This window comes from Solea senegalensis, linkage group LG2, assembly GCF_019176455.1.
Source record: "Solea senegalensis isolate Sse05_10M linkage group LG2, IFAPA_SoseM_1, whole genome shotgun sequence".
Taxonomy (NCBI): Eukaryota; Metazoa; Chordata; class Actinopteri; order Pleuronectiformes; family Soleidae; genus Solea; species Solea senegalensis.
Window position 1 is genome coordinate 25,645,062 of NC_058022.1, and position 11,933 is coordinate 25,656,994.

The 11,933-nt window shown below is 40.9% G+C and overlaps 1 protein-coding gene across 2 annotated transcripts in view; it reads right to left on the reverse strand.

Moving 5' to 3' along the window:
- The window catches only part of LOC122762173 (vang-like protein 1), a 44,971-nt gene extending 35,588 nt beyond the window's left edge, over positions 1-9,383 (reverse strand). For both annotated transcript variants that reach the window (XM_044017382.1, XM_044017375.1), the window contains exon 1: positions 9,239-9,383. The gene's annotated coding sequence lies outside the window, so the exon portion shown is untranslated. The remainder of the gene's footprint in view (positions 1-9,238) is intronic.
- Between the last annotated feature and the right edge of the window lie 2,550 nt (positions 9,384-11,933).

The following is an 11,933-nucleotide window of genomic DNA, read 5'->3' on the forward strand; positions in this document are numbered from 1 at the left end:
AAGAAGGAGAGAGAGAGAGAGAGAGATGTTTGGGTGTGTTTGAATGTGTGAATGAGGTAAATTTGGCTGCGAGTCAGATCAAAAAGCACATGTCTGAGTGACACCCCCTCTCCCAGTTACCTATTATGGGGGAGAGAGAATGAGCAATGTGAGTCAAGTAGCTTGAGGCATGCTGTAAACACACTTGAGTAAGGGAGAATACATGCAGCGTGACACACACACCTTTCCGGTTGCACTGGGCAAGATGTATAATGCAAAGTGTGAAATACACAGGTTTTTAAATCAAAGAAATTTAAATCAAACATCTGCTCAGATCTGCTCACTCCCCTGTTCATCAAGCTTACCTGCCTATTGTCATTAAACCCTATAGGGAGACGAATAATACCCTTGATATTAAACAGGCTAAGGGTCACCATGTAGATGAAGTGTAAATACAGACATAATTCTAAAAGTCTACCCATCAGCAACTATTCTTAGAAAACCTCTCCCACCTCCGCTTTCCTCCCCTTTCATCTTTGCCCGAACATGGTGTAATGCTGCCGTGCGTGTCCTGAGCGAAACCTGCGCTGAAACTCTCAGGCCAGGCTTCCAGAACAACAAGTAAAAATTCATGGTTGATTTATGGCTCTACTTGCCTCAGAGGTGGTGAGAACATGAGCAAACCGCCTCCCTTGTGAGATTTCCCTGTTTTTCTACATTCACAACCTCAGCAAAAAGGGAATCACTGTGCCAGATTAAATGCAACTACAATTCTTCTCGGCCTCTTCTGAGAGGGGAACACACATCCCAGGGTCTAAACTGTGGCACAAAACATCTGCTGTGACCCAGTTCTACTGTGTGGTGTGCTGTCTGGCGTGTTTATGTGATGATAACGGATCCTTGAAAATGCTTCCAAGGTTTCACAAGAGCATATGTAGATATCGCCGTTGAGTAAATCATTTTAAATGCCTGAATCATCCTCACGTGGTGACGACTCATACCTCAAATGGTTCTCTGCAGACTCATCACCATCACCCAGAAACATAACTGCTCCTGCATGTTCTTACTAAGCACTCAAAGTGAGATAGTATATTTCCATATGGGGTGATGTCTTCCACAGAGCCCAGGCCCACACTCTTGCTTTCTTAATGCTATTAGGAAAGTGGCTTATCTGAAGTTGGAAAAGCTGAGATATAACAAATTAAACATGCTCTTTTGTGACTGCTCAACTATTATTATTGTTTTTTGTGTGTTAATGTTTTAAAAATTCTGTGAAAATATCTCAATTAAAAAAACTTTAATTGACCTATCTCCTGGGGTCTTAAACTCAAGGCATGTTGCTATGTTGTCAGAGTGCACAAAATACCATGTAGAGTGTTGTTATCAGTAAATATGGTATTGCTCACATCATTCACAGTTCGAACTTCCGAGTTCCTTTTAAAAAGACCTGGTGTGCTCTCACATACACTTACTACAGTACAACGAAAATGTGTACATTAAAACCCAATTGTTGCGCAGGTTGATAAGTGGCCAAACCTTCTGTTCAACTGCAGAAATTCACCTCCTGAATAACAAATACTTAGCAAGCAGGACACCATCACAGCAGCATTTCCAACACCTGCTTTAATCCTCTTAAAAGAAGGGCCTTTGGCTAAATGAGGGATTAATAGGGTTGAATGAGTGCGAGGTCCAGGTTCAGTCAGAGTGCAGCGGCAGGTAAAAAGAGCAGCAGAGTTTAAAGCTAATTGATTATTTTCTGCTTTGGTGCATTTCCTCTTGACATGCTACTTCACATACTTCACAAAGAAACTCCCAACAACCAGGGAGAAAACCTGGCTCTGAGGGCTGAGTGCAAGTGAAACTGGATATGGTCGGGGTTCTCATGAGTGGTTTCTGTCTTTGCCATGCCAGAGGAAAAAAAAAAAAACTGAAAGCGGAACCATTTCAAGATCGCAAGGAGAATCCAAAGCTGAAACAGGAATCCATGACTTTATAAGGGAGGGGATCCCAAGCAGGTTCTTCACAGTAATCCAAGACTCCTGTTGAGCTGCCGGCTCGTCTGTTTGTCCTGGCTGACAGTGGCAGCACACAGTGGTAGAGGAGGAAGAGCAAAATTACACCGTGACAGTCAGCATGAAGAGTCATTTCATGCAATTTGTGAAAACATTCATTTTCTGTGCCAACACTGTCACAAATGTCTTGACGTAAAACAGCACCTGGGAGTTATACCTATAAGCTGCAGAAATTAATAAGCTTAAGCTTAAATATGAACTGTCCATTTCCTTTGTGTGCACCTGACAGATAGTTGTATATTTAGGTTCTCATGCTTGCATTAGAGTATAGCAGTTAATATTTTGGCGGTATGTCATGTAGTAAATGCTCCTGGATAACTACAGTATATCTACCTGGGCTCCACTATCTCAGACAACCTCACTCTGGACTAAGAGTTAAACTCCCTTGTAGGAAAAGCATCCTCGGCCATGGCTCGTCTTGCCAGGAGGTGTCGGGCAACCCGATGCTCACCACCAACACCATGATGCAGGTCTGCTGAGCTTTCATCCTCAGCACGCTACGTCATAGCAGTGAGGCATGGACTCTGTATTCCGTGAAGAGAAAACTGCTTCCACTTTTGGTGTCTCTGTGCCGCCTCTGCTGGATGGCTGCATCCCAAAAGATGTGCTCGCTATTGGCTCTAGAACTACAGGCAGACCATCTCATCTGTAACTGAAGCGCTGTTGGTTGCACCGGGTCATGTGTACTACTATTAAATTGTACTATTAAAGTTTATTTAATGTAGATGGAGTTCATGCAAGTAATAAACTACTCCAAACATCACTTGCAAGTCGGAACCCTTTTCACATTCAAGAGCACCAGAGTGCAGTTGTTTGGTTTGCATCAGATGTTTTGGTATAACTGCACCAGGGTTTGGGTCAATCTGAATAAACAAGGCTGCACACCAAGACTCAGATGTGCCAATAACTCTTCTAATTCCACAAAAGAAAAAGAAAATAAATAACTCCTTCAATTGCAATTGTGTCCTCTACACAAACACTGTGTGTGGCTCAGATCCCCCCCAAAAAAACAACAAAAAACAACAAGCCAAACAACACCCAGCAGCTTGAACATGAATGTAAACAAACAGGCTCTGTCTAAACAGCCCCCAGAAAACGGTTTAATCTGTGAGCAGAGAGCTGGAGGAGAGTTACACTGCAGCCACAAGACAGTCACTGCCGTCAGCTGTCAGCAGTGTTATGATTTGGACCATTGAGAGGTGGATTTTTATGTAGTAAATGCAACATGAAAATTACAAACCAAGGTCTGCCCACCTGTAGTTAAATTGATTTGGTAAATCTGATCCAATTTTGCGTGAAACATTTTACAAGACAGTTTGTTTCACTCACTCTTGAATGGAAGTCTGTTTAAATACAAGGGGAAGGACACAAACACAGCATTCATTCTTTTTCACCTTCCTATTGATTAGTAAACACGCCAGCCTGTCCCCATGTGGGGATGCACAGATGTGTTACCATAGCAACCAAATGATCTAACATGATTTAGACATGGATTACAGTGGTCTCTGGGGAGATTCTTAACAGCAAGGACCAGAGCAACTCCCGATTGAAGATATGTATTAAACTGACAGTCATCCTTTTATAAGCATATTTATGAAAATCAATTGATAACATTGGCAACACATACAGTACATGCATCAGCTTAATTTCCCATTATTTAATATCTTAATGATGTCTGAATTCTACAGCTCATTCTACAGGAACTCAACATGTGATATTCATTCATTCATTCATTATCCTTTACACATGGTCTATTTACTGTCTAATAATATTAACAATCTTTACAATCAGCTATTTCTCTGTGAGATACATTGAGGTGCATCATGACCAGCTGTCAGCCGATGATAGATGACAGTCGCTGCTGCTGGCTTGCAGAGTTTGGCTCATCCATAAAAAGCCATGCAGTATTTTCCTTCACAGGGACTGGACCAGATTGACTGAACCACATGCAAACACAAGCATGAACATGTTTAAATGTGAGTAATAAAAGTATATATTGAACCCCTGCCGTGCTGAACCCAGCCTGCCTTCCTGCCCCCGCTCTCACAGTACAGCCTGGTGCTTCATAAATTACAAAAAAAAGTACTATTATGACTATCAACAAGCAGGTGAGGTACTAATGGATGAAGCAGAAACAGACAATAGCCAGAAGTTAGTGAGCCACTCATGGGGAAAAATGGCTGCTTTATTATTGGTAGCTTTCCCACACCTTCAAGGCCTTTGGGAAACACATGTCTGATTTACTGACCTTGTATTCACACTGTTGGCCTTTTACAGTCAAACAACACATGAAAACGTCTTCTGCACTGCAACTTGGTCTGCTCTTGAACTTCCCTATACACTACAGAGACTTCCAACAGTCTTCCTGTGAAAAAATTAAGCATCTAAACCAGATAAATCTGTGATGTTTTCATTTGAAACCTCCTTTCTGGGAAGATGCTCAGCCTTTCTTTCTTGTTCTTTTTTTCTTTGCAGAATACAAGTGGAAACCCCCGCAGCTCACCACCGCTCAGCAGTGATTAACCCAAAAGTCATACAGCCTTTTATTGCACATCTTTGATTTTTGCACCTTTCCAACACTGTTTTTTTTTTTACCTTGATCCTGTATGACTCCTGTATAGTTAATCTCCTTTAAAAAAATAATTGCACAGAAACAGTTTCTCTAATTGAAATCACCAGAGACACATGGTTTGGTTGACCAAAAATGCTATTAAAAGCTCATTAGCATTTAGAGATAATAGTGCATCAGACCTGTGTTTCCTCTGTAGAAAAGCTCTGTGGCATAAATGTCCTGACATTTGACACAATCTGCACATCATCATCATCTCTCTCTTTTTTGCCAATCATAAAAATGAAATTGCCCTTCTCTGTTACTTAATCAGCATGCAGCTCATCTGTCTGTCTCCCTCCAAGACCCTCCTCTCTCTGTAACCATGACACCCTTGTAGTGCTGCCTCTATTATCACTATGATAACACATCTCCTCACACCATTACCAGAGACAACAGGCTCCTGTATGATAATGATTTCAGTGCACAACACGCCACAGTCACAAGACACGCCTGGACATGAGGGAACATGACGCTGAAGTCGCTGTGGAAGTTTGGGCCGGTCACAACCTAGTGGTGTCTCTGTCAATGACTGACTCAATGAAGGCCTGTACTTCTGTGAAATTCAATTAGCATTCCCAAACCGTCACCCAAACACAGAGAAACAACAGCAGCAGAGGATTACATGAGCATTTTCTGCTGATTGAAACACTGTCAAAGTGCAACCACTTCAAGTCAGGCCTTCACCAGTGGACGACTGCACTGGTCTATGTTATAGTTTGTAGTTTGAGAGGTGTTACGAAAAAAAAAAAAAAAAAAAAGATACTGCAAAGTCTGACTAAAATGCTGCAGCTTGTCTTAACTGAAACCTCAAACTAACCCCACATCTCACCGGGTTGTCTGTCAGATGTAGAATTGACTTTAAAATCCTTTGATTGGTTTTGAAATCTCTTAATGGAAGTGAATACCTCTCAGACGTGTTTTTAATTGAACTCTCACTACTAGATCACTCATAGTCCTCTGCCGCTGGCCTTTTTGTTGTATTGTTGCATACAAGTGAGGACAAAGAACTCTGGTGAGGCGGCATCAAGCGTTTATGCCTCTGAAACTGCCTGTCATAACAGCTGAGAACCACAACAACCACAAAATATTTTTAAAAGTAATCCTAAGATATGCATTTTTAGCCTCGCATTCTCTAAATCCGTTATTTAATTTATTTTATTGCTCTATTTTAGGGTTAGGGTTCTTATACGAGCTGTGTAGGCACTTTGTATTGGCTTTTTTGCACCACAGGTTGTTTAAAATCATGTCTGAGTGACTCATTGATTGATATTCTCGGCCACAGTGATGGGTAACACGTATTGACACACCACTGTCAGTTTCTATCAGTGAGCAAGAAGTCTGTCTCCAGTCCAGACCTTATGTTTGATGGCTCTTACCTGTTGCGCTTTCATGCTGGTGTTACTAAGCAACCAGAAGAAGCTGATCTTCTTCGCTGCTGTTGATGGAGGGAGGTTATACGGACATTATTAGTTTGCAAAGTCTGACACTGTTCATGCACCTGCACTTGTATAATCTACAATGCTTTATTTACATAGTCATTCACTTTACTTTTCCTTAACCTTTTTCGAATTTCAACTTTTTTACTTCTAATGAACACTATAGAATCGTAATATTATTATAATAATAATGCTATCATATTGATATTAAATTAAACTTTTTTCAACATCCTGAAAGGACTAACTATAGGATAACCTATATGTTAAACCCCTAACCCTACAGCTAAGTAACAATTAAATAACAATAAATATCATAATAAAATTGTCTTGAATAGCAATCTCTAACAAAGACTATATGTGATGTTTATATAATGCAGAAATACACCTTGAAATATGATAAATGTAATGACTTTTGATTAAGTGATTAAGTTCAGACATGAAATGTTTCTCTGTTTGACATGTTTGTTGTTTCCTGCTCATTAAGAAGTCTCTTTTCTTTCTTCAACATTCACTAAGCAGCAAAGGTAAGTCTTAAATTATTGACATTCATCCCGATGGTTAAGAATATCAAATTATTTCAAAACATTTTAACTTGATAATGTTTTTGACCATATGTCAAGGTACAAGGAGCCTCTGTATATCACACATATCTATCCACAGTGTCTTGGCAGTGACGATGCCGCATGATGACTGTTTCATAATTGACAACTATGTCCACGTGAAAATGCCTTAAGCCAGACGAGGAAGCACCGAGTTAACTGACGGCAGCAAAACATGGCAGTGACAAATTACCTGTTTCCTCTCAGAAGACTGCCCTTTCTGAACTTTTCCACACATTCTGACAACAGTTTCAACTGCAGAGTGTAAAATAAAGCCAAGGCCAAGAAGGGAGAGAAAACAATGAATATTCATTCATAAGTTGAAGGTAAAGTAATGAGCTGTGGGAGGTAAAGCACAGGTGTGAATAATCAAATGAAGGAAGGCTGAATTCCTTTGTAATTTCCCAGTTTTAGGGTGAATGTTGGCTTACTGTCCTGACATACATGAACTGAACAGAGCCTTAATGTGATCAGTAACATTTTTATGCTGAAACGAAATGTCTGTGGTGGAAAAAGGCCCATAAACAACAAACAAGCCCCGTCTTCTTCCTCATGGACAACAGCGCTATTACTCACAGTGACAGGTCTAATTCAACAACTTGTGCTAGTCATCATCTCTTTCTAATTCCTCTCTGTCTATTCTAAAATCAATTTAATAGTCACATTTTCAGCAAACCTTGTTGGCAGTGCACAAAAATGATGAGGCTGAACCTCTTGTTTATAAAGATCCCCATGGTAAAAGCTTGCTCTTGGAGCCGACTGACATCTTGCACTTCGGGCTCATGCAGCCCGCTCCCCTGACGGACACTGGATTAACTTTGAACTGCTGTCCAAAAGGAGTAAAAGTGCTTTTGAAAAGCATGTAGTGAGCTCTGGGTGAGCAAACAACACGCCCACATGTGTGTTAATAACTAGCACACACTCACTAAACTCAAGCACACACACCTCACATCTGACAGCTCCTGACAGGCACTCTCATCGTCGCTGTCAATGTTATATCTCTGCAGCTGTCACGCAAACCGGAGCCGCTCATGTGGGACAAAATGTGTGGAGGAGTCCACGAGCAATGTGATGGGAAGCGACGACACAACGCTTAAAGTCTGTACAACAATGACAGAGATGCACCATTTATGGAGAAGAAATGTTTCATAAAAATCATCATTCTGACTCCTTTGAACATTCAGGGGATAAATACATGACCAGTGGAATTAAACGTGTCTATTATACAGTAATGGCCAAGAGAAAAACCATGTAACTGATAATTAATTGCTTTGACATTAATAAAGTTACAGATATATGGGGATGGGGAGTCTGTTTCAGCTCATGCATGAATCAAGTTAGGAATGTTTATACAAGCTTTATAATCATTACCTACTAAGAGAAAAATGTTCTGCTCTTATTTTGATGATCTTATACTGACATATTTACATTCTACTGAGAGTATTTGTAAATAAAAGGGAATATACAGCTGTTTGTGTATAACTATGAACATAAAGTTTCAGTCTCAAACTAATGACGAGTCTGTCATCACTGATGGTTATTTATCATGTGCTGCACTGAGCACCTGCACAGCTTTACCTGACCGGTTTACATGGCGGTAAATGACGTATAAAAGTCGCACTTTAGAGAACGTAAGCAGCTGAGCGCAACTATACTGTAGTCAGCTAATAAGGCAGAGTTATGTTATGCTGTCAGAATTTAACCAAAGAAAGACATTGATATGTGGGACTTTGTGTGAGAAAATGTCCAGGCATGTGCCGGAGCTCCGGAGCAGGTTTGCCCGCCCTGCCTCCACCTGTGACCGGGCAGGCTGGCGGACCTGGAGACAGGAAACTCCCTGGTTTTCACTGTGGCCTCGGGAGAACCTGTCAGCTGTCCTTCGCCCGGAGAAGCTTAAAAAAACCCAAAACACTCCGAGATGAAGGCAATGTTTAGCATGTTTGTGTTTGTTTGTTTGTTTATACAAACAACTGTTTCTGCAGTAACAACGTATCCGTCCGCGTCAACTCCGCCGCCGCAGGTTACAGTTCACAGCTGAGCTGCGGCACACACACGCACACCAGCCGGGGTTAATGCGGATCCAGTCAACCGTGAAACACTGTTGACTTTCCTCTGAGACTTTCTGACTTGAGAGCCGCAACAAAAAGACAAGCTACAGCCGCCATAAAAACACAAAATAACCTGACATTGTCGCGAGGATTAACACACGTAGTGAACTTGCACTGTGCAGTTTGACGGCATTTCAAATGAAGTTGAAAGCTCTAGTCTTTCACACAGGTAAAGGCAAACAGAGCAAGGGCGTGTTCCCACTGACTCTTTGCTAATAAGCCACATATTCAGCCAAACACTGATCAAAACACCGTTCTGCTGTGTGGACACGTAAAACACAGGAGACACAGGAGCCCACCTACGGTTTCAGGCGACATGGATCTCACAGGACATTGTAGCCACAGTACGACACACATTACTGAGCCTGCATACACTACACTAACATCTGCACAACACACACTGGCTCTCCTGCGACATTAAAGCACAACTTACCCTCCACCGGTGAAAATATCATTCCTGGAGCAGATAAGGTTTCCACGAGCTGTGAAATAGTTTGCCCCAGAGTCCACGGCAGACGCTGGAGGAGGAAGCAGCCTGGATAACCGTAGGAATCAGCCTGCTAGTGAGGAATTTCACAGGGGGCAGTGCTTGACTGCAAACTGGATGCAGTACTGACGCGTGGCGCTAGGGGGTGTCGTCAACACATGAGAGCCCCCACTGAGAATGAATGAACCTGCTGCTGCATATTGACATTTACAGTAATGAAGTGTGTGTAGACGATGAAAGCGGTTGGGAAGTGGGCAGCACACGAGGATCTCACTTTCCAGAAGTTTAAATACCTTATTATTAATGATCTGATTACACGTATAATACATAATAATGCCTTTATTTTTCACAGTTCAATCAAATGTGTCGTAGGCTCCACAGGTTACTTTGAAAACATATCACCATGTCCACCTGGTCACACATCACTCTTCACAGTGACACTGAAACGTCAAATAAATGAAGGACTAATGTAAACACTTAACATCTTCACAGCTTGCATTCATTTGATCACATTGTGCTTCCATACAGCATCTCCTCTGGTCATTATCTGGTCAATGTCTGTGTCACATATTGTATGTCAAATACAAAAACACTTTCATCATCTGTCTGGCAGACAGCGGATGCCTTTTCTGCAGACAGGAGCCATTTTGTGTGTCGTGGCAGCCTGTTTGAAACCGAAAATAGTACTAGTAGTTTACAAAGGATTTTGAGATAAGGAGCCACAGCAGCATGCTCCTTTCTCCTCTCCACCCACACACAGGCAATATTTCAGTCACAGTTCATGGAGCTGAATAAGGTAAACAGTGACACATCCACTTAGAAACACAACAGTGGGGTGATAGCAATCTGGCCTGGACACGGTCCGTGGAAGAGGTACAATGAGGCCTTGAAACAGGAAACAAATATTATTACTTCTCCTTTAAAGAAGCAGAAATATTTGATTTATAAGATTGCAGATTTGACTGAGTGAAGTGTAATGGAAGAAATAATTCACTTGGATAAAATAGTTACAGAACAGTGTAAAAATACTTCAAATGTCCAGCTTGTTATTCCCCAATCAGAAGGCCAGTGCCTTAATCCTCAGATGCTGTAATTTGCTGCAAAATACTGATCCCCACCAGTGTGTGATGGAAGACTGAGTGCTATAGTGCTATATATAGAGAGTGTGTGTGAATGGTTGACCTGTAATGTAAAGCATTTTAAGTGTGTGCTCACTTCAATATACAACTGAAGGTCACATGATGTATTTGAGGGGTTGTGATGAAGTCACAGAGGAAATATGAAGTTCTTATATTCAAATTTGTTAGGATGCAACAATCATTGTGCAAAAGTCCAAACCACCATTAGATACGTTGTTTTAGCAGTGCAATTATTTTTCTTAGAATACATCAAGAAAACACAGGGAATATGCACAAATTGTTCAGAAAGTGAAACTCTTACAAGAGAAAAAATGCTTCTACAGCCTAAAGTGTCAAGTATTTGATCTACACTTGACCGATAGGGTGGAACCCATTATTACTTATGTCATTGGTAACGTGTGTTTGCCCTCCTCTTTCATGCTGAAACCAACTGTTTTTTTAAAAGGTCTATTATTTCAAGGTTTATTCAAGATATTCATGAAAACTACACACACACAAGTAAATAAACTTTCCATCACACAATTCCATAAAAAATTCCAAAGATCACAAAAATCATAGTTTTGCATCAGCAAGGCTGCTCTCAAAGGGCCACATTCAGAACTTTGTTAAAATAGCTATAGTGGCGGTCTTAGCACAGCTCTAAATAAATGTCCACTTCAAAGATTAAAATCTTCTTGTGAGGCTTCTATAAGTATATGTCAACTATTTCCATAATTTATTGTTGCTTTTTAATAATTAAAACAAGCTTTCTGATTTTTCAACTTGTTAAATGTGAATGTTTTCTGGTTTAAATCCATATAAAATCCACACCATTTGATTTTACATTTCTCTGCTGCGGCTGCCGTTCCTCCTCCATTGTGCTGGACTGACTGGACAATAGGAGGAGCAGCAGCAGGCCACTTCATTCAGACTCCAAACACACGTGAAAGTTCAAACCACGAGGCAACAGATGCCCCCAGCCATTACACGCCTGTGTAATCAATATTTTCTCCTCTTTTGAACAGCAGCATCCTTAGCCCTGGTGCACATGCTCTCGCTCTTAGATGTATCTCATCCCTCCAGAACACAATGGAGGTCATGACTGGGACATGACCCCCTGAACCTCCCCATGGAGAGCCAAATAAACACCAGTGCTGACTGTGCCGATGGTAGGGGGTGAAAAAGAGTGATTGTATGTTTTTTTCTTTATCATTATTTATATACAAAAACACAACAACTTTTGACTTTTGTTTTGTCAAACCTAAAATGTCAAAATAAAATATAAATGCAGATGAATACACATAAACAATGGCAGAATGCTTTACAAGCAAGCTATTGGAATTCAGCTATGTATACATATAAAGGGACTGTTGGTGTGTGTTATTGTGTTTCGTATTCACGTTTTACAGTTGAATTATCCTCCATTCATTTGTGCGTCTGTTGCTTGCAAACGCCATACATTTACATTAGTGCGCCCCCATGTGGCGCACTAATATTATTACCATTACTTGACCTTAAAGTTT